The 22,990-nt window shown below is 48.8% G+C and overlaps 1 protein-coding gene across 1 annotated transcript in view; it reads left to right on the forward strand.

Moving 5' to 3' along the window:
• Positions 1-283: 283 nt before the first annotated feature.
• Positions 284-22,990, forward strand: part of LOC137425150 (uncharacterized) — a 510,298-nt gene continuing 487,591 nt past the window's right edge. The window contains exons 1-2 of the mRNA XM_078776351.1: positions 284-331; positions 2,307-2,567. The gene's annotated coding sequence lies outside the window, so the exon portion shown is untranslated. The remainder of the gene's footprint in view (positions 332-2,306; positions 2,568-22,990) is intronic.

Raw genomic sequence — 22,990 nt, forward strand, 5'->3', positions numbered from 1 at the left:
TCCGTCATTTTGTCAAAAACGAAAATCCGACGGCGCTCGCTTACATGACCTCACTCATCGGCGGTCTGCCGTCGAATGACAGCTTCTGCAGGTGGGAAAAAATTCACGCTGTGCACATTAGGATCGCCTACATACGTGCACCAATCAACGCCTCCCTAGCTTCTTTTTTTTTACGCACGAAAAATAAAGGTCGGATACTTTTTGAACACAGAGTTAAAGCCAAAAGCCCTCTTCGGAGGGCGTGGCTCCGGCAACCGCGCGACGCGCGTGCGTCACGTCCGCACAACCACAAGTCCAACAGGCCCGTGCACGTGTATTATGCCCAAATAAGGTAATCACATAAGGTAACCGCCACATGCGGTTACCTGCACATAAGGTAACCGCCACATGCGGTTACCTGCACATAAGGTAACCGCCACAATATACTGTATTTGTGGGTGTGTGTGGATATATGTTTGTGTGTGTGTGGATATATACTGTATTTGGGTGTGTGTGGATATATACTGTATTTGGGTGTGTGTGGATATATACTGTATTTGCGTGTGTGTGGATATATACTGTATTTGTGTGTGTGTGGATATATACTGTATTTGTGTGTGTGTGGATATATACTGTATTTGGGTGTGTGTGGATATATACTGTATTTGGGTGTGTGTGGATATATACTGTATTTGGGTGTGTGTGGATATATACTGTATTTGGGTGTGTGTGGATATATACTGTATTTGGGTGTGTGTGGATATATACTGTATTTGTGTGTGTGTGGATATATACTGTATTTGGGTGTGTGTGGATATATACTGTATTTGGGTGTGTGTGGATATATACTGTATTTGGGTGTGTGTGGATATATACTGTATTTGGGTGTGTGTGGATATATACTGTATTTGGGTGTGTGTGGATATATACTGTATTTGGGTGTGTGTGGATATATACTGTATTTGGGTGTGTGTGGATATATACTGTATTTGGGTGTGTGTGGATATATACTGTATTTGGGTGTGTGTGGATATATACTGTATTTGGGTGTGTGTGGATATATACTGTATTTGGGTGTGTGTGGATATATGTTTGTGTGTGTGTGGATATATACTGTATTTGTGTGTGTGTGTGGTTATATGTTTGTGTGCTTGTGTAGTGTATGGCATGTCTCGTGTGTGTGTGTGGTGTGTATAACTTGTTGAACTTGAATGCACTGAGTTAATGTAAGCCATCTTTGGTGAGTTGCCAAACATTCAAGCAAACAAGTTTAATTTCCTTTAGAATTGTAGGAAGCTTGAAAATATAGCCGACTTTAGGGAGTTATTTATTAATTTCGACCACGAACCGAGCGTGACACCCACGACCCACGACCCACACGACCCACGTCCTGTCGCCCAAGGCCAAGGCTACAAACAGTAGGCCCCGTCCCCTCTCCTCACACCCATGATCTCCCAAACTTTCCCCCTTTTTCTCCGTATTCTTCCCCACTCCTCCCTCGATCCTTTCTATCTTCTCCCATCATATTTCTTCACTTTCTCTTATGTCTCCTTCAATTTTCTCGACGTACACCGGACCGGTCACCAGCACGTACGGAATAAATAAACAAGCCCTTGGGAGGGTGGGAGCGGCTAATTTGCATAATCACAAACATTCACATATGATTTGAACTTCGGTCATGAATATTAATTTTCACGTGTGAACATTCCTGCACGGTTTCGTGTGAGGTAGCGGAAAGGGCTCCAACTAAGTACCTGGTCGGGAAGCCGTTAATCGGCCGACGTGAAGGTGAGACGTGACTGCGTGCGCGTTGTCATCGCTGTGAGGAAATAAAGGACGGCTTTGTACCTCGGACAGTCTCTCATGGAGCTAAATCTCGGCCAGGTCGACATGCCACTGTGACGAGCTCACACAGACACCGGATTATCCGCGGGCTTCGAAAGGACAAGAAAAGGCGGGTTTACGTGTTATGTTAGTGCTGTGTTTCTCTGGTTAAATTATTAAATAACTTTGGAAACTATTAATTTATTTATTATTCACGAGAATCGGCGGTAATTGAGGATGGATTTAAATGTTTTATTAAAATACTGACTGAACCTTCCAAAGAATGTTAGTCAGAAAAATCCAAAATTTTGTATTTTTTTTATTTGAAAATAGCAATTCATGATGACAAATCTTTCCGCTTTTTTCTCACATTAGTTGTTATAATCTTTTATTTTTCCCTTCTCGTTCTGCCTCGCCTTGCCCTGTCACGGAAAACCCTGAAAACGAAAACTCCCGCGTTTTTCTCCTCCCTCTCTCTCTCTCTGTTTCTGTCTTCCCCACAGCGCGTCTTCAACCCTGCCCTCCGCTGACAGTGGACATCAGGCATCCAGCTCCCATTCCTGCGGCCGGCGCTTCACTCCCCTTACCCGGAACCATCTCATTAAGGAGAAAGAAGCCGGGACTGGGAAGGATGTGGATTTGAGACATTCGGATATCCTCTTGGGATTCTGGATTCACCTCGATCAGGTGCCATCTGTATTCCAATTATTCCATCGCAGAGAATCGTTTAGTTTGTGACTACGTTTTTCAAGACCGGTGATCCGGTAAGACCTCATGTCCCCCTTAGATCGAGGACCGTGATTGCTTCGTATTCCGGGCTTCTTGTGGTTGTTTTTATCAATGAAAGCGCCACCGACTACTACAACACAGCAGCCTCGGGTCTGACGTTTCACCCACCGAGTAATGGTCGTCAGTCCCGGATCACGACCATTCGGGTGGTTGAAACGTCCCGCCGGAGTTTACCTTGCTGTATCGTTTGGTGGTGCCTTCAGTTTGAATTAATCTGGATCGTCATCCCAACTACAAGTTCCATTATTTATTTATTTATTTCGTTATTTTTAACAACTGATAGACGATTGTGAAATGGAAGCACTTGATGTTAGAGACACGTTGACATTGAGTTGGTTTCCTACTCATACCGATTGCAGTTACTTTTACATGGATAGGAACGTGACCCCATGTTCTCAGAGGCTTGAGCTCCTGTTTGCAGCGCTGGACGTCTCACTGAAAGCTTTTAAGTGCTGGTTTTGAGTGAACCCAGCTGCCGGCTCAGGATTCGTGCTGCTTTACAGTAATCTGCCATTTATTCATATTGTTGGATAACCCTTAATGTGGTACTCAACAACGTCATCATCATCATCATCCATTAATCATCATTATCGATCATTATCCATCATTATCATTATCCATCATCATCAGTATCCATCATTATCCATCATCATCATTATCCATCATCAGTATCCATCATCATCAGTATCCATCATTATCCATCAGTATCATTATCCATCATCATCAGTATCCATCATTATCCATCATCATCAGTATCCATCATTATCCATCAGTATCATTATCCATCATCATCATCCATCATCATCATTCATCATCATCATCATCCATCTTCATCATCATCCAGCATCATCCATCATCATCATCCATCATCATAATTCATCATCATCATCATCATCAATCATCATCATCATCATTCATCATCATCATCATTCTTCATCATCATCCATCTTCATCATTATCCATCATCATCATCCATCTTCAGCATCATCCATCATCATCATCCATCATCATCATTCATCATCATCATCATCATTATCCATCATCATTATCCATCATCATCAGTATCCATCATCATTATCCATCATTATCATCCATCATCCACCATCATTCATCACCATCATCCATCATCATCATTATCCACCACCACCACCATCATCATCATTATCCATCATCATCATTATCCATCATCATTATCAATCATCATTATCCATCATCATTATCCATCATCCATCCATCCATCCATCATATATCATCATCCATCATCATCATCATCCATCATGTCCATCATCATTATCCATCATCATCATTATCCATCATCATCATCCATCATCATTATCCATCATTATCCACCATCCATCATTATCCATCATCATCATCCATCATCATTATCAATCATCATCATCCATAATCATTATCCATCCATCATCATTATCCATCATCATCCTCCATAATCATTATCCATTATTATCCACCATCCATCCATCATCATTATCCATCATCATCATCATCCATAATCATTATCCATCATCATCCATCATCATCATCCATAATCATTATCCATCCATCATCATTATCCATCATCATTATCCATCATCATCATCCATAATCATTATCCATCCATCATCATCCATCATCGTTATCCATCATCATTATCCATCATTATCCATCATCATCCACCATCCATCCATCCATCACCATCCATCATCCAACCATGCCGAAGCAGGTACGAAGCTACAATCCTGGACGGGTCACCACTCCGACTGAGCAGTTGGGGCAGAAATTTGATGTTTTGTTCAGGTTCTGGCTATAGCTCACGTACTCTCCGCGATGGACACCATGGGATCTTTAACGTCCACGAAGTAATGCCGGCAGAAGGGGCGCCCAGTTTAACATCCATCTGAGGGACGGCAGCACACACATCGATGAATCACCCTGCCGCTGTAGCTGGGCCGAGACGCATGTCCAACTTGCATTCTTTTATAGATTGAAAGTGATTTGTGGACATTTGAGGTTATACATACCAATTGTTTTTCGACTGTTTGTTAGCAAGTACTATATTTATCTTCATTTTTTCAAATCGAAATATAGAGAATAGATGTCTTATTTTTAATTTATTGTAGTTTGCCACGCATCACATGGAATAGAGGAGTGCAGTGAAAATAATTGCAAAGGAAACAAATCTCGCAACTTCATATTTAAACCTCTAAAGTCAACTAAGTTGTCTGCAGAGGCTGATTAACTTGGGGCCAATTACATATTCCAATTCCAACTCCCTTCACCAAAGTTGTCTTTCGACTGCTGTATTCATTAGAGATGTAATCTAATATATACTCCGCACACGAATACACATATCCCAAACCTGGGGAATCCAAGAGCTAACTGCTAAGTTACATCACAGTGAGCACTATAAATGAATACATTTGACTAAATTGGTGGCACGTCAATGGGATATCCTGACGATTCAGTAAAAGGAAAATAATCATGGTGTATTTATTTGTAAAATGTACCACATGGTGTCAGTTTCTGATGATATTGTTTCTAACACTTCCATTGAAAGTTGCACACTAATTGGCCACACCACTCCAATCCTAATGGACCCCAGAAGCTGAGTAGAGTTCAGCCGGGTTATTACATGGATGGAGATATCTGCCAAAGGCTTGGTGTTGTATGCTGAGGGAGGGTTGGGGGATTGCTTAGTTGGTAGTGTTTTGCCTGAGCTGTCTTGTCATGGATTTCTTCCCCAGTTGTTGTGTTTTTTTTAGCTCACCTGGACTTATTCCAGTGAGCTTATGCGATCAAGCAGTGCCCATAGGTAAGTCAGTCAGTCAGTCAATGAATGAATCCGTAAACACTTCAGTCATTGTCGATTGAACCAAACACCTGATTTTGATGAAACTTGGCCACAAGCTGCATATCTGATGCCTAAATAAGGTGTATTGACCACATCAAAATCTGCAGTCATTAAAAGGGTTTTCAGGGGAGGGGTGTGTAACGTATTATTCTGACTTGTATTTGCATTGTTGTTGTGGTTTATCGGACGCGCTTATTCGTCAGACACGAGTGAATCATCACCGCGTCAATAAACGCGCTTTCCGCTTCCGGCACGATGGAGTCTGCTTGAGTTCATTACATGGTGTCAGAAGTTCATTGATATTCACGCCATAAGCCGCCATTCGTCTCCATAAATATGGCATCTCCGAACTTTGATCATCCCTCGATCGACTGGGAGAGTCTGGATCTCTACCAGGAGTTTTGCCGGTTCAGAAATCACGTCAGTTTTGTCTTGTCAGGGCCGCTCGCAGACATAACGAAGCCTCGTCAAGCAGGATGGCTCGGAACGTGGATCGGCGAACAAGGTCGTCAAATCTACCAAACTCTATCTTGGGAGGAAGGAGAGAAAGACGACCCTCAGGAAGTGCTGAACAAATTCCAGAACTATGTGCAGCCCAGAAAGAACAAAAGAGTTGCCAGACACCGACTGAAACAAAGGCGCCAGCGGAGTGGTGAGTCTTTTGATCATTTCATAAAAGATCTGAGGATAATTCTCATGGATTGCGATTACCAAGACCCAGACGACATAATCGTCGATTGCATCATTGATGGCAGCCATGATAAGAGGGTCCAAGAGAAATTACTCGATAGGGGTGAGGAGCTCTCACTAGCTAAAGCTATAGAAATTGGCCAACAGCTAGAGCTCTCGCAGAAACATATGAGAATAGTCCGAGATGAAGATGCTCTCATCTCAGCCCTCAGATCTGAAAACGAACGAACTCAGCACCAGACTCAACGTTGTAAGAGCAAGCCTGATAGGCATACACAAGCCACCGAGCTGTTCAAAGCTGAGAATCGGTTTCGGAATGACGGTCCCTGCAGCAAATGTGGCCAGTCAGTGCACAGGCAAGCCAAGTGTCCAGCAATTAATTCTAGCTGCTCCTACTGCAAGAAGCCTGGTCACTGGTTTGCGGCGTGTCGGAAGAGACTGCGCGACCTAAAGTCCCTTGATGAGGAGACCAGTCTAGATCATGTAGATCTTCCTCAAGAACTCGTCAAGGAATCTGAAATTTTAAGGATCTCCGCTCTACAACCAAGCATCAATACGGCCACTCATGACAAGTGGGCACAGACCGTCACATTGCTGGGTCAGCCGACTCGGTTCCGGATTGACACGGGTGCAAGGTGCAACACACTAACACTCAACGACTACCAGTTAGTCCAGCACCTCGCAGGCGATCTACAATCGTCGCATAAAGTTCTTAAAACATACTCGAACCATACTATCCATCCTGTCGGTACCGTGACACTCCCTCTCTCTCACAAAACAAGACCGTTAGAGCCAGTTTTGAGGTCATTGACCTCGATCAGGAGAATGTAATGTCAGGCGCTACCTCGGAAGCCCTAGGCCTCATTGTCAAGCTCGATAAGTTGTCTCTTGTTCAGCCTCTAGTCAATGTGTCTCAGGAAGCAGTAATCTCTGAGTTTCCAGAAGTTGCCAAGACAACTGGAACTCTTCCCGGAACTTATCGGATCAAGCTTGTAGAAGGGTCACAGGGAGTAGTTCACGCTCCTCGCAGACAGCCTGCAGCATTGAGAGAGCAAATAGTTGACAAGCTACAAGAGATGGTCACCGAAGGTCACATCGCGAAGGTAGAACGACCGACTGAGTGGGTGAGTTCCATGGTAGTAGCTCTTCGCAACGGCAAAGTCCGCATCTGTATAGACCCCAAAGACTTAAACAAGTGCACAAAACGTGAGCACTACCCAATGAGAACTGTTCAGGAAGTTTTAGCTCAAATCCCTGGAGCCAAAGTATTTTCTGTGCTTGACGCCCGCAGTGGGTTCATGCAAATTCGCCTTGACGAGCCTTCTTCATTCTTGACCACGTTCAATACACCTGTAGGGAGATACCGCTGGCTGCATCTCCCTTATGGATTGAGGTGCTCGCCGGAGATATTCCAGCGAATCATGGACCAGATGCTAGAAGGGATAGAATGGGCAACAGCGGTAATGGATGACATTTTAGTTGCTGGTCGTGACATCACCCACCACGACTGTGTACTGAAGCGAGTTATGCAACGAGCTACAAGTTATAACCTGCAACTAAACTTCCGAAAATGCCTTATCCGGCGAACCTCAGTCCCTTATGTAGGCCACCTGCTTACTGCAGAAGGAGTGCTACCAGATCCATTCAAGACGAAGGCAGTTGAGAAAATGCCACGTCCAACAGACAAACAAGGCGTCAAGCGTTTCCTTGGATTCATTCAGTATTTAGGGAAGTTTATCCCCAACCTAAGTGACACAAGCAAGCCTCTCCGTGATCTCTGCAAGGCGGACGTGGAGTTCTCCTGGCAGTCAGCTCAGGAGCTGTCCTTCAAGAAGCTGAAGCAAGCATGTATTTCGGCCCCGGTCCTTCAGTACTACGATGCAAGTCAGCCAGTTGAAATACAAGCCGATGCCAGCCAAAACGCTGTAGGAGCCTGTTTGCTCCAGAATGGCAACCCTATAGCGTTCACATCACGCAGTATGACCGATACTGAGTGTCGCTACGCTATGATTGAGAAGGAAATGCTCTCAATCGTCCATGCAACAGAAGCATTTCACTACTATATCTTTGGAAAATCAGTAGTGGTATATAATGACCATAAACCCCTTGAGGAAATCTTCAAGAAGCCTCTCCTATCTTCTCCCATGCGTTTACAGCGTATGTTGCTCAAGCTTCAACGGTATGACTTGGAGGTTAACTACTGCCGTGGTTCTGAGATGGTGCTCCCCGACACATTGTCCCGTGCACCTCTACCGGACACCGACTCAGAAGCTGGGAAAGACCTTGAGCCTGTGAACATGTTCCAGTTCCTTGCGATCACGAGTGGGAAATACCTCGAAATCCAGGAAGCTACTCTGAGTCAAATGAGCCTTCTCTGCGGTGTCATTGCAAGTGGATGGCCTGACTCCCGAAAGGAAGTCCCAGCACAGGTCCGTCCGTACTTTGACTCCAGAACGCAATTGGCAGTCTCAGACAGTGTTGTCTACAAAGGCATGCGCCTTGTCATCCCGCCAAGCCTCAGACCCAGAATGCTGAGCTTGATTCATGAATCGCACCTCGGAGTGAACAAGTGTAAGCAGCGTGCTCGCGAGGTCATGTATTGGCCCTCAATGAACTCTGACATCGAAGAAACTGTACGGAATTGTTGCAAGTGTGCAGAGTATCAAAGCGCTCAGCAACGGGAGCCTCTCTTGCCGACTTACACGCCTGATCTTCCATTCATCGAAGTTGGAAGCGACGTTTTTGACTTCGAATCAAAGCAGTATTTGCTCACGGTCGATTATTACTCCAAGTTTGTGGAGGTGGATTGCCTCAAGGACATTACAGCTCGCTCTGTAATCGAAGCTCTCAAGCAGCAGTTTTGTCGACATGGTATTCCAGAGAAGCTGCGAAGCGATTCCGGAAGTCAGTACACGTCAGAGGAATTTTCTCAGTTTTGCAAAGAATATGGCATAACTCACGACATTGTGTCCCCCAAGCACCAACGTGCCAATGGAGAGGCAGAAAGAGCGATCCAGACAGTGAAAAGGCTCTGGAAGAAGTCAGCAGATAAGTACTTAGCCCTGCTAGACTACCGCACCACTCCACTTGAAGGAATAAACTTGTCCCGGCTCAGCTCCTAATGGGAAGACGCCCCAGAAACACACTGCCTTGCAACCGCACTCTTCTCATGCCTGCGCGGTATGACCATCACCTTGTGAGATCACGCCTTGACACACAGAAGGAGAAACAAAAATACTATCATGACCAGCCATCTATGTCAGATTTGCCACCGCTCCAGCCGGGAGACAGTGTTAGGATGTTGCCAAACCCGGAGGCCAGGCATTGGATTCCGGCTGTAGTTGAGGCGCGCCACAACAGCCCCCGGTCATATTTGCTGAGGACCCCAAACAATGTGTACCGGCGTAACAGGCTCCATCTCCGCAGAGTGCCTCATTCAGCCAATGTTGGCCCGGTGGGAAGTCAGCCACTCTCTCGCTTTTACTCTTCCCAGGACATGAGGGACTTCCCTGATCCCACCACTCAACAGGACACCCCAGTGGGGAACTGCTGCAAGTCCCCAAGTCCAAGTGAGCAAGCATCTGAATCCCAAAGTCTCCCAACAGTGTCATCGCCTCGAGCCACTGCATCTCCCAGAAATACCAAGTTCATCACAAGGAGCGGCAGAGCGGTTAACCCTCCCAGACGTCTGGATCTTTAAATTTAAATCAATTGATTCACGTGATCTGAATGTGATGCTGTTTGTTAATTAATTCAGTGTAAGTTTTACTTTATAGAGTTATTTGCTTTGCTGGTTTCCTTTAAAGTGGCTTCCTTGAAAGAAAGGAGGATGTAACGTATTATTCTGACTTGTATTTGCATTGTTGTTGTGGTTTATCGGACGCGCTTATTCGTCAGACACGAGTGAATCATCACCGCGTCAATAAACGCGCTTTCCGCTTCCGGCACGATGGAGTCTGCTTGAGTTCGTTACAGGGTGTTTGACCCCCAAAATATGTATTTGCTATCTTCTCCAAAACTACACACACGACAGGAGAAAGGGGAAACCACCAACAGCGGGGTGGAGGGAGAAGATAGATGGAGACGGCACAACAAGGGACGCACATAACGATGAGGGTTAGAGGAGACTGCAAGGAATGGACAAATTGGATACATAAGCATCGTTTTTGGGAGGGGTGGGGGTGGTCAGATCGAAGAGAATGTGGAAGGTGTTTCCCCATGTGGGAAAACAGTGGAGTAAATGAGTGTAGGTGAGCAGTGGTTCTGGATTTAGGTTTGTACCGCGTGTGTCTTGCAGATACTTGGGGGGGGGGGGGGGGGGGGGGGCAGGGGAACGGAGAGGGCAGAGGGTGCAAGACCAAAAACGAGGCAAAAGTAGACAGGGAGATCACCGACCTGCTGGCGATGACAAAGTGATAGACTTATCGACTCGGCTTCATATCGCGAGGTATTCTAACGGTCTTGAAAGCCTTGGTTTCCATGGCGTCAGGCTGAGTAAGATGTGAGGCAAGGGCGCCAGCCCAAATGGGAGAGCAGTACTCAATGAAGCTGCGGATTGTAGGTGGATAGGATTTAATCCAACAACAAAAAAAACTGCTCTACTGGTGAAAGGCTGTCTGTTCATCCTAAAGCAGGCTGTCCTCTCTGCATTTTGGTTGGGGAAGTTAAAATCCCTTGATATAATTATTCTTAGAGTATACCATGGACATGGTTCTCAACAATATTGGAATTTTCCACGACAAGGCCAAAGCACAAGGTCTGTTGCTCTGATATCACAGGCAGGTCGGTGGTCTCTGCTTTTTACCTCCTCATCTCTCATACTATTCCCTCTGCTCTCTCAGCCCTCCGACCCTCCCCAGCACCCTCAAGATGCACGCGTTCTTCCAGTAAACCCGTTTGGTTAAACTTCCCAAATCCAGGTAAACCTGAACTCCTTTGTTTCTCGCTTCTCCTGTCTATGGAACCACCTTCTAGACTAGAGGCTCTTCTTTCCCACACATCCCTCCAGTGCTGCAAGCGCAGCAGTGCACTGCCAACTTGTCATCATCCATCCGAACCCATTCTCTTTATTATCCCCATTAACTCTTCCTACTAACCTAACTGTCTTACCTACTGTCGCTGATTTGGTGTTTCCTCTCTTCCTCTCTCTCTCTCTTCGTTTTGTATTCATTTTCCCTTGCTGCTTGTGCCCGATTGTTGTCCCACTATCCCACTGTCTATTCAACCATGCTCTTCCATGAATCTCGCTCTTGTAGAAACAGGGATGTGGACACAACACGTTGGTGAGATGTTGGTGAGAAGAAGAAGAAGAAGAGGAAGAAGAAGCAGTAATGGGAGATTAATGCAGTAACATTTATTATTCTACGACAGCAGAAACCCTTTAGACGAACACGGAAGAAGCACACAAAATTATATTGGGCAATAGTTCTCGAAGCAATGGAAAAATTTATACAGGTAGTGACAAAAAAAAAGGAAACACCAAAACTGGTGGGGGGGGGGGGGGGGGGGGCAATGCCCCACCTTAAATTCTTTCAGTAGTTTACAATTGAGATAAAACATCTCATATTTAAACATGAGTAATAATAATGAATATAAACTGTTTTTGTGATTTCACATACACTGAACTACACTAACAAACGGTAATTTTGGAAGTCAGACCTAGCTACCCATTAATAATATTAAGCCCATGCCCCCACAAATAGAGAAGTCAAACTACGGCCATGAACGGTTCAGATCTGGGGACTTGTAAAATGGGTCACGATGTCCGGATGTCCGTCCATCCAGTTGTCGTCCGTTAACTTTTTGCTATTTTTGCTACTCCTCCCTTATCACCTGGCTGATTGTTCTGAAACCTGACACATGAATACAAGAAAGTGGCCCGCACAATCTCTCGGGCTTCTATTTTGCGGTTTCGGACCATGAGGGCTCCTGAGGAGTGGAAGGGGGGGGGGGGGGGGAGGGGCAGGGAAGGGGGAGGAAGGTAACCCCTCTCAAACTTATCCCTACTCCCCTATTTACCAACCGATTGCTCTAAAGCCAGATACAGTTATTCAACTCGATGGTCGGCAGGATCACTTGGGCTTACATTTTTCTGATTTCGTGTTTTTCGAATTTGGATCATGGGGCAATGGCGATAGATGACATTCTGTACTACCCTTGTGTTCTTACGAGGAACAAGTAATGCTCTAGAAAAGTTCATATAAAGGGAGGGGGTTCTACATATATTGTATAGGTTAAAACCCGTCAGCACATAAAGTTTTTTGTGTTCCGTGAAAACGAAAACACATGAGATAATGTGCATGTGTGTAATTAATTTGTTTAAATAATTAATAAAGTTAGTATTAAAGCACGCGGTGCTACACGCATGACTTGCTACCAAGGAGGAAGCGGACAACGCGGTAAGTTTATAGTTCTTTATTCCAAAGAGGTCACTGTAGCACTGGCGCGCTCCGGGCTGCGCGCCCGGTGTATAGCCTGAGGCCACGCCTACCCCTCGGGCGTGACCGCCGCACACTTGGTGCGCAGAATGATGTCACCACGCCAGTGGGCTTTCGTGTACGCCACACGCGCCCCCCCAGAATTCCCGCGCACCTGGAGGGCCAGTTTGTGGGGCAAACGGATGACCCGGCCGAAGCGCCCTCTGGCGACCGGCGGCGTCTGGGGTGCAGGGATGCCAGGTGGGATGCCCCCGGCTGTACCCGGGATGGGTGCCGGACCGGGGGGCGGCGTGCCTGCGGTGCTGGGCGGTGCCGGGGGTCCGCCCGCAGGGGGGCGGCCCCGACGCGGGGGCCGAGCCACCGGCGGTGGGTGGTTCACGTCGAGGTGGGCCGGCTTGAGGCGGTCTATGGAGACCCGGTCAGGAGTGCCGCCGATGTCCAGGGTGAAATGTTTCACCCCAGTCTCCAGCACGCAGAAAGGCCCGTCGTATGGGGGCCGCAGTGGTGTCCGGTGGGCGTCGTGCCGGACGAAGACGTACTCCGCGGTGGGAAGCTCCGGGGCGACGTGTGTAGGAGGGTGCCCGTGGTGCGCCGTCGGCACCGGGGCGAACCTCCGGGCGGTCTCCTGCAGTGCAGAATGCTCCTGCGCCGCGGACCAAGGTGCCGTGGGGTCGGGGAGGAACTCGCCCGGCACGTGCAGCGGTTGTCCAAAGACCAACTCCGCCGCGGATGCGCGCAGGTCCTCCTTGGGCGCCGTCCGGAGGCCCAGCAGGACCCAGGGGAGCCTGTCGACCCAGCCGCCGTCGCGGAGGGTGGCCCGGAGCACGGCCTTCAACGAGCGGTGGAATCGCTCGCACAGGCCGTTGGCCTGGGGGTGGTAGGCCGTGGTTCGGTGCAGCTGGACCCCGAGCCCCCGCGCGACCGCGGCCCAGAGCTCCGAGGTGAACTGGGGGCCGCGGTCGGACGAGATGTCCGAGGGGGCGCCGAACCGGGCGACCCAGGTGGCGATGAACGCCTGCGCGACGTCTGCCGCCGTCGTCGCCGCCAAAGGCATGGCCTCCGGCCACCGGGTGGTGCGGTCCACCATGGTGAGGACATGGGTGAAACCCCGCGAGGGGGGCAGAGGTCCCACCAGGTCCACGTGAACGTGGTCGAACTGACGTTTCGGCACTGTAAACAGGGCCAAGGGGGCCTGGGTGTGTCGGTGCACCTTTGCGCGCTGGCACGCGAGGCACGTCCTGGTCCAGCCGCGGACGGCCTTCCGGAGGCCATGCCAGCCAAACATGTCGGCGACCAACCGCTGGGAGGCCCTCGTGCCCGGGTGGGACAGGCCGTGGATGGCGTCAAAAACCTGGTGCTGCCAGCCTACGGGCACGTTGGGGCGAGGCCGCCCGAGGGAGACGTCGCAAACGAGGGCCGTGCCCGCGCCGTCGAAGGGCACCTCAGTGACGCGGAGGCCCGTGACGGCGGTCCGCAGGGCCTGGACCCCGGGGTCGGCGGCCTGGTCCGCTGCCATCCGGGCATAGTCGATGCCAAGGTGGACTGCGTGGGCGACGGCCCGGGAAAGGCAATCGGCCACCGGGTTGTCCTTTCCCGCGACGTGCCGGATGTCCGTCGTGTACTCGGACACGGCCGCGAGGTGACGCTGTTGCCGGGCCGACCACGGCTCGGCGGCCTTGCCCATCGTGAAAACCAGCGGCTTGTGGTCGACGAAGGCCGTGACGCACGGCCCTCGAGCAGATGGCGGAAGTGCCTGACCACCAGGTGAAGCCCAAGCAACTCGCGGTCGAAGGTGCTGTAACGGCGTTCGGGCGGGTGAAGCTGCCGGCTGCAGAACGCCAGCGGTTGCCAAGCTCCATGCACCCATTGCTCGTACACCGCGCCCACCGCGTAGTCCGAGGCATCGGAGGTGAGGGCGATCGGTGCATCGAGCGCTGGGTGCGCGAGCATGGTGGCGTTGGCCAAGGCGAGCTTCGCGCCCGAGAACGCCGCGTCCATCTGCTCGGTCCAGGTAACGTCACCTTTGCCCGGCTTCCCTCGAAGGGCCTCGTGTAAGGGGCGCAGGAGCTGGGCGATGCGGGGCAGGAACCGATGGTAAAAGTTTACCATGCCCAGGAACTCCTGGAGCCCCTTGATCGTGCGGGGGCGCGGAAACCCCTTCACCGCCTCCACCTTGGCCGGTAGGGGGACGGCCCCGTGCCTGGTGACGCGGTGCCCCAAAAAGTCGATTTCGGCGACACCGAACCGGCACTTGGCGGGGTTCACGATCAGGCCGTGCTGGCCCAGACGTTCGAAGAGCGTGCGGAGGTGACGAAGGTGCTCTTCGCGGGACGCGCTGGCGACGAGGAAGTCGTCCAGGTAGACGTACAAAAACTCCAAGCCGCGCAAAACGCTGTCCATGAGGCGTTGGAACGCCTGAGCCGCATTTTTCAGACCGAAGGGCATCCGAAGAAATTCGAAAAGCCCGAATGGTGTGATGACAGCCATCTTCGGGATGTCCTCCGGCCTGACAGGGACCGGATGGTAGACGGATGGTACGAGGTCCACCTTTGAAAAGAAGGACATCCCCGCCAACCGGGCGGAGAAGTCCTGGATGTGGGGGATGGGGTAGCGGTCGGGTGCCCTCTGCCCGCCTCCTCGCGGGTTTCCCGACCGTGCGGGGACTACCGGCAACCGGGTCGCCCGGTTCGGCGCAACCGGTGATGGCGTCGTTGAGGCGCCGGTAGTCCCCGCACGGTCGCCATCCCCCGCCGGGCTTGGGCACGATGTGTAGCGGGGACGCCCACGCGCTCTCAGAGCGCCGCACGATGCCGAGCCGCTCCAGCGTAGCGAAATCCGCTGTAGCTACGGCGAGCTTCGTCGGCTCGAGGCGGCGTGCCTGGGCGTAGACCGGTGGCCCGGCGGTGGGGATGTGGTGTTCCACCCCGTGCTTGACGGTCCCCGCCGAGAAGGTGGGCCGCGTGAGGGCCGGGCGAATTCGTCCGCTGCCGGAAGCGTACAGATGAACCTGGCCGGAACGGAACCGCTCAGCAAGCTGCTCGGCGAGCCGCTCGGTGAGCCGCTCTGTGAGCTGCTCAACGAGGCGGGCAGCGCACACGCGGGCGAGCTGAACGTCTCAGCCTGGACAAGCCTTCTGCGCTTTACATCGACCAGTAATCCATTAGCACATAAGAAGTCCGCGCCGAGCAGTGCCATGGGCACGTCAGCCGTAACGAACGACCAACGGAAAACCTGACCTCCGAACCGCAGGGAGAGACAGCGTTTTCCATACGTGCGTATAGACGTACCATTGGCCGCAAGCAGCGCGGGACCTCGGCCCGCGGTGTGCTTGTCGGACGTACCAGCAGGAACGACACTCACCTGCGCCCCCGTGTCACACAGGTAACGGCGCCTGGACAAGGTGTCCGTTATGTATAGAAGGCTGTTTGAATTGCCGACGCTCACCGTTGTCACCGAGCGCCGGCTCGCACGTTTCCCGACCTGCCGAATGAGCACGGCGGGCGACACTGCCGAGCCTCGTGGCCGAAATTGGCGTGGAAGAAACACCAGGCGGGCAGCTGCGGCGTCGGAGGCCGCGGTTTTCTTCGCGGCGGTGGTTGTGGATGGGGCGTGGCGGCGGACACGAGGTGCGGTGCATCGGGGGAAGCCTCGGGAGCCTCGGGAGCGGCAACCGCGCCAAGACTCGCCTGCGTGTCCAAAGCCGCGTAGTATTTGTCGGCCTCAGCAGCGAGCGCACGGGGTTCCGTTAACGCGGAACCAGCCAAAGCGAGGCGGACTCGTGCTGGCAGCTGGCGTCGAAACAACGCCTGGAATAGAGCGTTCAGGGTTTCGTCGCCCATGAGCGCCAGCATACCATACGGACCGACGGTCGCGTGTCCCCGATCTCGGGGAGGTCCAAGAGGCGATCGGCCCGTGCATCCACCGTAAGGCCGAACGTGGCGAGGAGGAGACGCTTGACCGCCTCGTACTTGCCGTCTGCAGGTGGATCCCTTAGGACCGATACGACGCGGGTGGTCGTGCCGGGCCCGAGGGCGGCGACCACGTGGCAGTACATGGTCTCGTCCACCGTGATGCCTCAAAGTCGGAACTGGGCTTCCGCCTGCAGGAACCAAACTTCGGCTTGTGACTCCCAGAATTTGGGGAGCTTGATGGAGACCGCGTTGGTAGCCATTGTTGCGGCGGTTTTGGGTTGTCAGCGACGGCTGACTCGAATGTCGGAGGTCACCAATAAAGCACGCGGTGCTACGCGCGTGACTTGCTACCAAGGAGGAAGCGGACAACGCGGTAAGTTTATAGTTCTTTATTCCAAAGAGGTCACTGTAGCACTGGCGCGCTCTGGGCTGCGCACCCGGTGTATATCCTGAGGCCACGCCTACCCCTCGGGCGTGGCCGTCGCACACTTGGTGCGCGGAATGATGTCACCACGCCAGTGGGCTTTCGTGTACGCCACAGTATGTAATATGCACCAACCAATTGCAGACATGATCGGGACAAGCGTTGGACAAGCATGATGTGTGTACACATTATAGGCAACAATTGGATTAGATGAAAGAATTGTACGTGTGCAGTGCAGTCTATTTTACCAGCCCCTTTTGGACCATAATTGCACATTAAACTAGAACGGCACTCAGTAGAGAGCATACATCTGCCAGGTGAACAGTTTATGTTTTGTATCCGAGAGTCGTTTTGATGGAAGGTAAGACAGACCAAACACTGATGATGGAAGGTAAGACAGACCAAACCCTGATGATGGAAGGTAAGACAGACCAAACCCTGATGATAGAAGATGACAGACCAAACCATGATGATGGAAGATAAGACAGACCAAACCCTGATGGTGGAAGATAAGACAGACCAAATCCCGATGATAGAAGATAAGACAGACCAAACCCTGATGATAGAAGATAAGACAGACCAAACCCTGATGATCGAAGATAAGACAGACCAAACCCTGATGATGGAACATAAGACACACCAAACCTTGATGATGGAAGATAAGACAGACCAAACCTTGATGATGGAAGATAAGACAGACCAAACCCTGATGATGGAAGATAAGACAGACCAAACCCTGATGATCGAAGATAAGACAAACCTTGATGATGGAAGATAAGACAGACCAAACCCTGATGATGGAAGATAAGACAGACCAAACCCTGATGATGGAAGATAAGACAGACCAAACCCTGATGATGGAAGATAAGACAGACCAAACCCTGATGATGGAAGATAAGACAGACCAAACCCTGATGATGGAAGATAAGACAGACCAAATCCCGATGATAGAAGATAAGACAGACCAAATCCCGATGATAGAAGATAAGACAGACCAAACCTTGATGATGGAAGATAAGACAGACCAAATCCCAATGATAGAAGATAAGACAGATCAAATCCCGATGAGAGAAGATAAGACAGACCAAATCCCGATGATAGAAGATAAGACAGACCAAACCCTGATCATGGAAGATAAGACAGACCAAACCCTGATCATGGAAGATAAGACAGACCAAATCCCGATGATGATATACCAATCTATTTTGCTGCATGAATAAGTTTCTACTTGTTGGGATTGCTTTTTTGTCAACACAAAGTCTCGGCTCATGGATAAGCGAGGTGACTGGAGGTAGTAGGAAACGCACTGAGGAGACATTGAGACAGTGGGACAACATGTGGATGCAACAATAGGACGAGAGAGAGAGAGAGAGAGAGAGAGAGAGAGAGAGAGAGAGAGAGAGAGAGAGAGAGAGAGAGAGAGAGAGAGAGACAGAGAGGGACAGAGAGGGACAGAGAGGGACAGAGAGGGACAGAGACGGACAGAGACGGACAGAGACGGACAGAGACAGACAGACACAGAGACAGACACTGTCTGACTGACTCTGACTCTGACTCTGACTCTCTTCGTCTTCGTCTTCCAAAGCTAGCTAGCCACTCTCTTCCTTCCTGCAATGGAAATGCCCATCCAGATGACACTTTTATGTCTTTCCCTTTTCTCCCATTCGTTACGTTTTCTTTTGATTGCCCCAAACGTTTTCTCATTTCTTTCATGTGTTATTGAAGTCTATTAATCCTATATTTACTAACGTCTTTCATATTGTTTAGCAATAAGTCTTTACTGTTACAACTTTGCATTTATTTAGGTCTAGCAGGTGTACCCGGCGTTGCACGGAGTCAATTTGGTTTTTTTATCCTATTTTTTGTGGGTGTCTAAAACATTTCCCTACACCTACTGAGGAAATTTTCTATTTAATATTATAATAACACATACACACACACACACACTAATCTGAGATAATTTAATAAGAGTTAGACGAGAGCTCAGGCATTATAGACTGATTTTACAAAATTCCCCACCTCCCCCCCCCCCCCCCCAAAAAAATCAAAAATTTTTTTTTTCCAAAATCTTAACGGTTTTTTTTTTTTTTGTCTAAAACACTTCCCAACACTCACTGATGAACCCTTGAAGGTTTAACGAAGATCTGTTCAGCCATCACTGAGAAAAATGGCAACACAGACCGCAAAACAACTCTCATTGTATCACATATAAATTTACACTTGCAGTACACTGAAGCATGTTCATTTGTCAGCATTAGCGTTTTTAGGATACATTGGGGGATAAATACATTAAACAGATTATTCTTTTATATTTCACTCACTCATTATTTCTCAAGTCTGGTCATTGATATAAGCTTTTGTAAAACCAATGATCATTGTTTGCTACCGCATTTGAATGTTAGTCCACATACTAGCCTGAAGGGACCTCTGTCTCAATCTTACAAATCCCTCTACTTCTGGCCTTTCCTTTATACTGTTTTAAAGAAACAAACACCATTCCGTATGCTGGGACAGTATGCCTCAGCTGTGCACAAAGCCTCACTGGCAGCAAATTGGTTTGGAATCACAATTGGAACATGATGTGTGACTGAGTCATGTGTGCTGTTCATCTGTTTGCCTTTCTGCTGTACTTATGAGTAGCCTAAAATAGCGGTCTTCTTGGTTCAACCATGATCATTCCGTGAACAATACGCTTCTATAAATAACATTAAAATGAAAAAGAAATCAATAAAATTGCAGTTATTCATTTTTTTAGGTTGATAATATACTTTGCAAATGCAAATTTTTACCCAGGTTTTTTTAAAGCAGTGAAGCCGCTTACCCGTTGATGTCCATCCGTCCATCAAAATTGAAGAAGAAGAAGAACCTTTCTAAAACAAAGAGCAAAGAAAATTAAGGGGTTCCAAAGGGTGATTTTAAAGGGTTCTAAAGGGTAATTCTAGTGCGTTATAAAGGGTAATTCTAAAGAGTTCTAATGGGTTTCGTTAGTTTCTAGGCTTTGCCTATTTTATATAAAAAATGTCAAACTGAAGCACTTCCTTCAAATAAAACTTCCTTCAAAAAAAAAAAAAAATGGCTATTTCCACAATAAATGGTCATTTCGACGGACCCTACTTTGAAGTGTATTCTTGGCTGGATATGTTGGTCGAAGAATGTGAGCTAAATTCTGTTTGAGAGCACATGTAATAAAGTTATAATGGAAATAAAATCATCGCCGAGTAGTGCCTCGTTTCATTTGTGTGGGAGTGTATTGTATGAGAGAGTGTGATACAGAAAGCACTTTTTGTGTACTGTTGTATTGTACATCATGTTCATGTCTCTCAGGTTGGCCCTGTTTGAAATCTGGGTGATAATTATTTTAGTTATTGTTGAACACTACGGTCAGTTCTTTCAATTCAGTTAGAGTTCAATCTATTTCTGTTTCATAGTTTTTTTTGGAGAGACCGCAAAACTTCATTACCCACGTAACGCATGTCCGTCAAAATATTGCGTGAGTAAGACAGCAGAGTTGTAAAATAGTCAGAAGATGTACACATTTTATGCTTGCAACAAAATATGCAGGGGTGCTTATACCTTCCGTTCACAAATGTCAAATAAGGCCTACTTTGTAAATCGCCTGTTCCGTCGTCCGTTACGTGGCGAGATTACCAATGCGGTAGGATGGAAACCGTCTCTTTTCGTAGTATGGGTAGGGATTTTTTTTATGAGATGTAGTGAATTTGGGAATGCAGCATATTTATCGTGGTTGAAGAGGACTGGTATGAAACGAGAGCAATGTTTTTGGATGTTTTTACCACTTCCCATTTTAATTTAGGCCATCAATAAAACTCAGTAACATTACTCACGTAATTGCTTACCCATGTAACACATTGGACAGATCGTAGTGCCGAGATTCCCATGGAACTAGCGATTGTTTTGTGATGCTGGTAGTGGCGAGGTCTGCTAAGAAACCGTTTTTCAATGGATTGTGCAGCGGTGCTCACCATGCTTACCGATTTGGGAATGACATGATATTATTCACGTAACAATTTGACGGACAACACACTTACGAATTAATAACATTTTATTCATTAGTATTTACACTCCCACACAAATGAAACGAGGCACTACTCGGCGATGATTTTATTTCCATTATAACTTTATTACATGTGCTCTCAAACAGAATTTAGCTCACATTCTTCGACCAACATATCCAGTCAAGAATACACTTCAAAGTAGGGTCCGTCAAAATGACCATTTATTGTGGAAATAGCCATATATATATATATATATATATATATATATATATATATATATATATTGTTGCGGATATGGGATTTGGCCTCCATCCATATCCGCTTGTAAATATTCCCCTATTTCCCCAATACTCCCCAACTATCCCCAATCCCCCATTCCCTAGTCCCATTGTCTGTAAACAACACTCTGTAGCCCCGACCTTCCCCTTTTTCCCCCATTAAATGTCGCACCCAGGTTCACCGCATCTCACGTAGACAACTATAGGACATCTTGCTAGTTATTCTTAGTCTATGTCAGTTAAGGACTCGTTTCCATTAATTCTGACTCTTCGTTGCACCAGAATGTGATTGTATGGCACCATTAGTAAGTTTAGGACCTCCCAATACCTCCCCGCATCTCTTCCTCATGGAACAACAACACCAACAACAACAACAGCGGCGGCGGCGCGGCGGCGGCGCGGGGAGTGTGCGTCCTCACTCCGGCTTGGTTAGCCGCCATTGAACATGTGCTCCGACGGGGTTACCACACAGGGGCTCACTGTCAGCTCCTCGTCAAGGGCGGAGCCCGGTAACCCCCCGCACCCAATAAGAAGCGGCGGACCGATTCCATCTGGGGCGGAGCTAACGAGCCGAGGGCGTGTCGCTCCCCGCTGGACATGCGCAGGAGGACGGAGGTGACGTCAGATGCGCCTCAGCTTGAAGAGAAACGGACGCCACCTCCAGCGCGACGATACCTACCCGCATCTCTGGACCGGACCGGGTCGATTCTGCCCCTGAGCCAAGGTGCACCTTGAGCTATCGACTGCCTGCCCTTCCTTGCCATCAATCCCTGTGTGAGTCAGTCTTGTCCCGTTTGTCTGTGGTCTGTCGGGAATAAGATAAGACTGTGTCTAAGTGCCCATCTTGCTGTGTTTTACCTCTTGCCGTGTAATCTAACCGTTCTGCATAACCAATATTATATCCTCCTCCGGAGGTCTTGAGAACTGTACCCCTTGTGTCGTTGCCTTAATCCCAGCCGTTGTGTCCTTTCCTTCATTGATTTAGCATAGCGCGATTCGGCCAACGTTCGAGTGTAATCAGGTAACTTGTGCGAACACGGCGGCCATTCCGCTCGGTCAAGCAACATCTAAGTCGTGTCCGTAACAATTGGTTGTCAGGAGTTGGATTCGGACCTGGGACTAAATTTGTTAGGCCCAAATTTTGGAACACCAATTGTACTATTAGAGTAACAATTGGTGTCGGGAAGTGGGATTGGACTCGGAGCGCGTTTCACGCGCTCGAAATTATAACGGCGAAATTTGATTGTGTTTTACAAAAATAAAAACCCGAATTTTGAAAGTCGCGCTATGGCGGATCAAGACGGCTGGGTTCCGGTAGAGGAGAGTGAGGCAGGGTCGATCCAGGACCAAATTGAGGGACATGAGGAGAGCGAAGCAGTGAGGGTAGCAGGGTCGCAAAATGGCGTCGTCGCGCACGAGGTTGCGGGCGCGCAAAATGGCGCCTCGCACATAGCTACGGCGGCCGCACCCGCTGCACAAGTGGGAGGGATGGCCCAAATGCAGGCCCTCATGGAGCAATTTATGGCGCAAATGCAGGCGTCCCTCAAACTGCAGAGTGAGCAATTAGGGGTAATGGGAAACCAAATGGGGGTAATGGGGAACCGGATGGAGGCTCAGAGTGAGCAAATGGGGGTAATGAGGGACGAAGCAAGGGGTACCGGTGAGGGGTTAGACAACAGGATAAAAGAGGTGAAAAATGGGTTAATGGGGGTAGAAAACAGAATGGCCGCTCAAGAGAATCAAATGGAAGGGATGCAAAAGGGGTTAGAGGGGTTAGAAAACAGTATGGAA

This window comes from Myxine glutinosa, chromosome 4 (assembly GCF_964187855.1).
Source record: "Myxine glutinosa chromosome 4, kmMyxGlut1.1, whole genome shotgun sequence".
Classification (NCBI taxonomy): Eukaryota; Metazoa; Chordata; class Myxini; order Myxiniformes; family Myxinidae; genus Myxine; species Myxine glutinosa.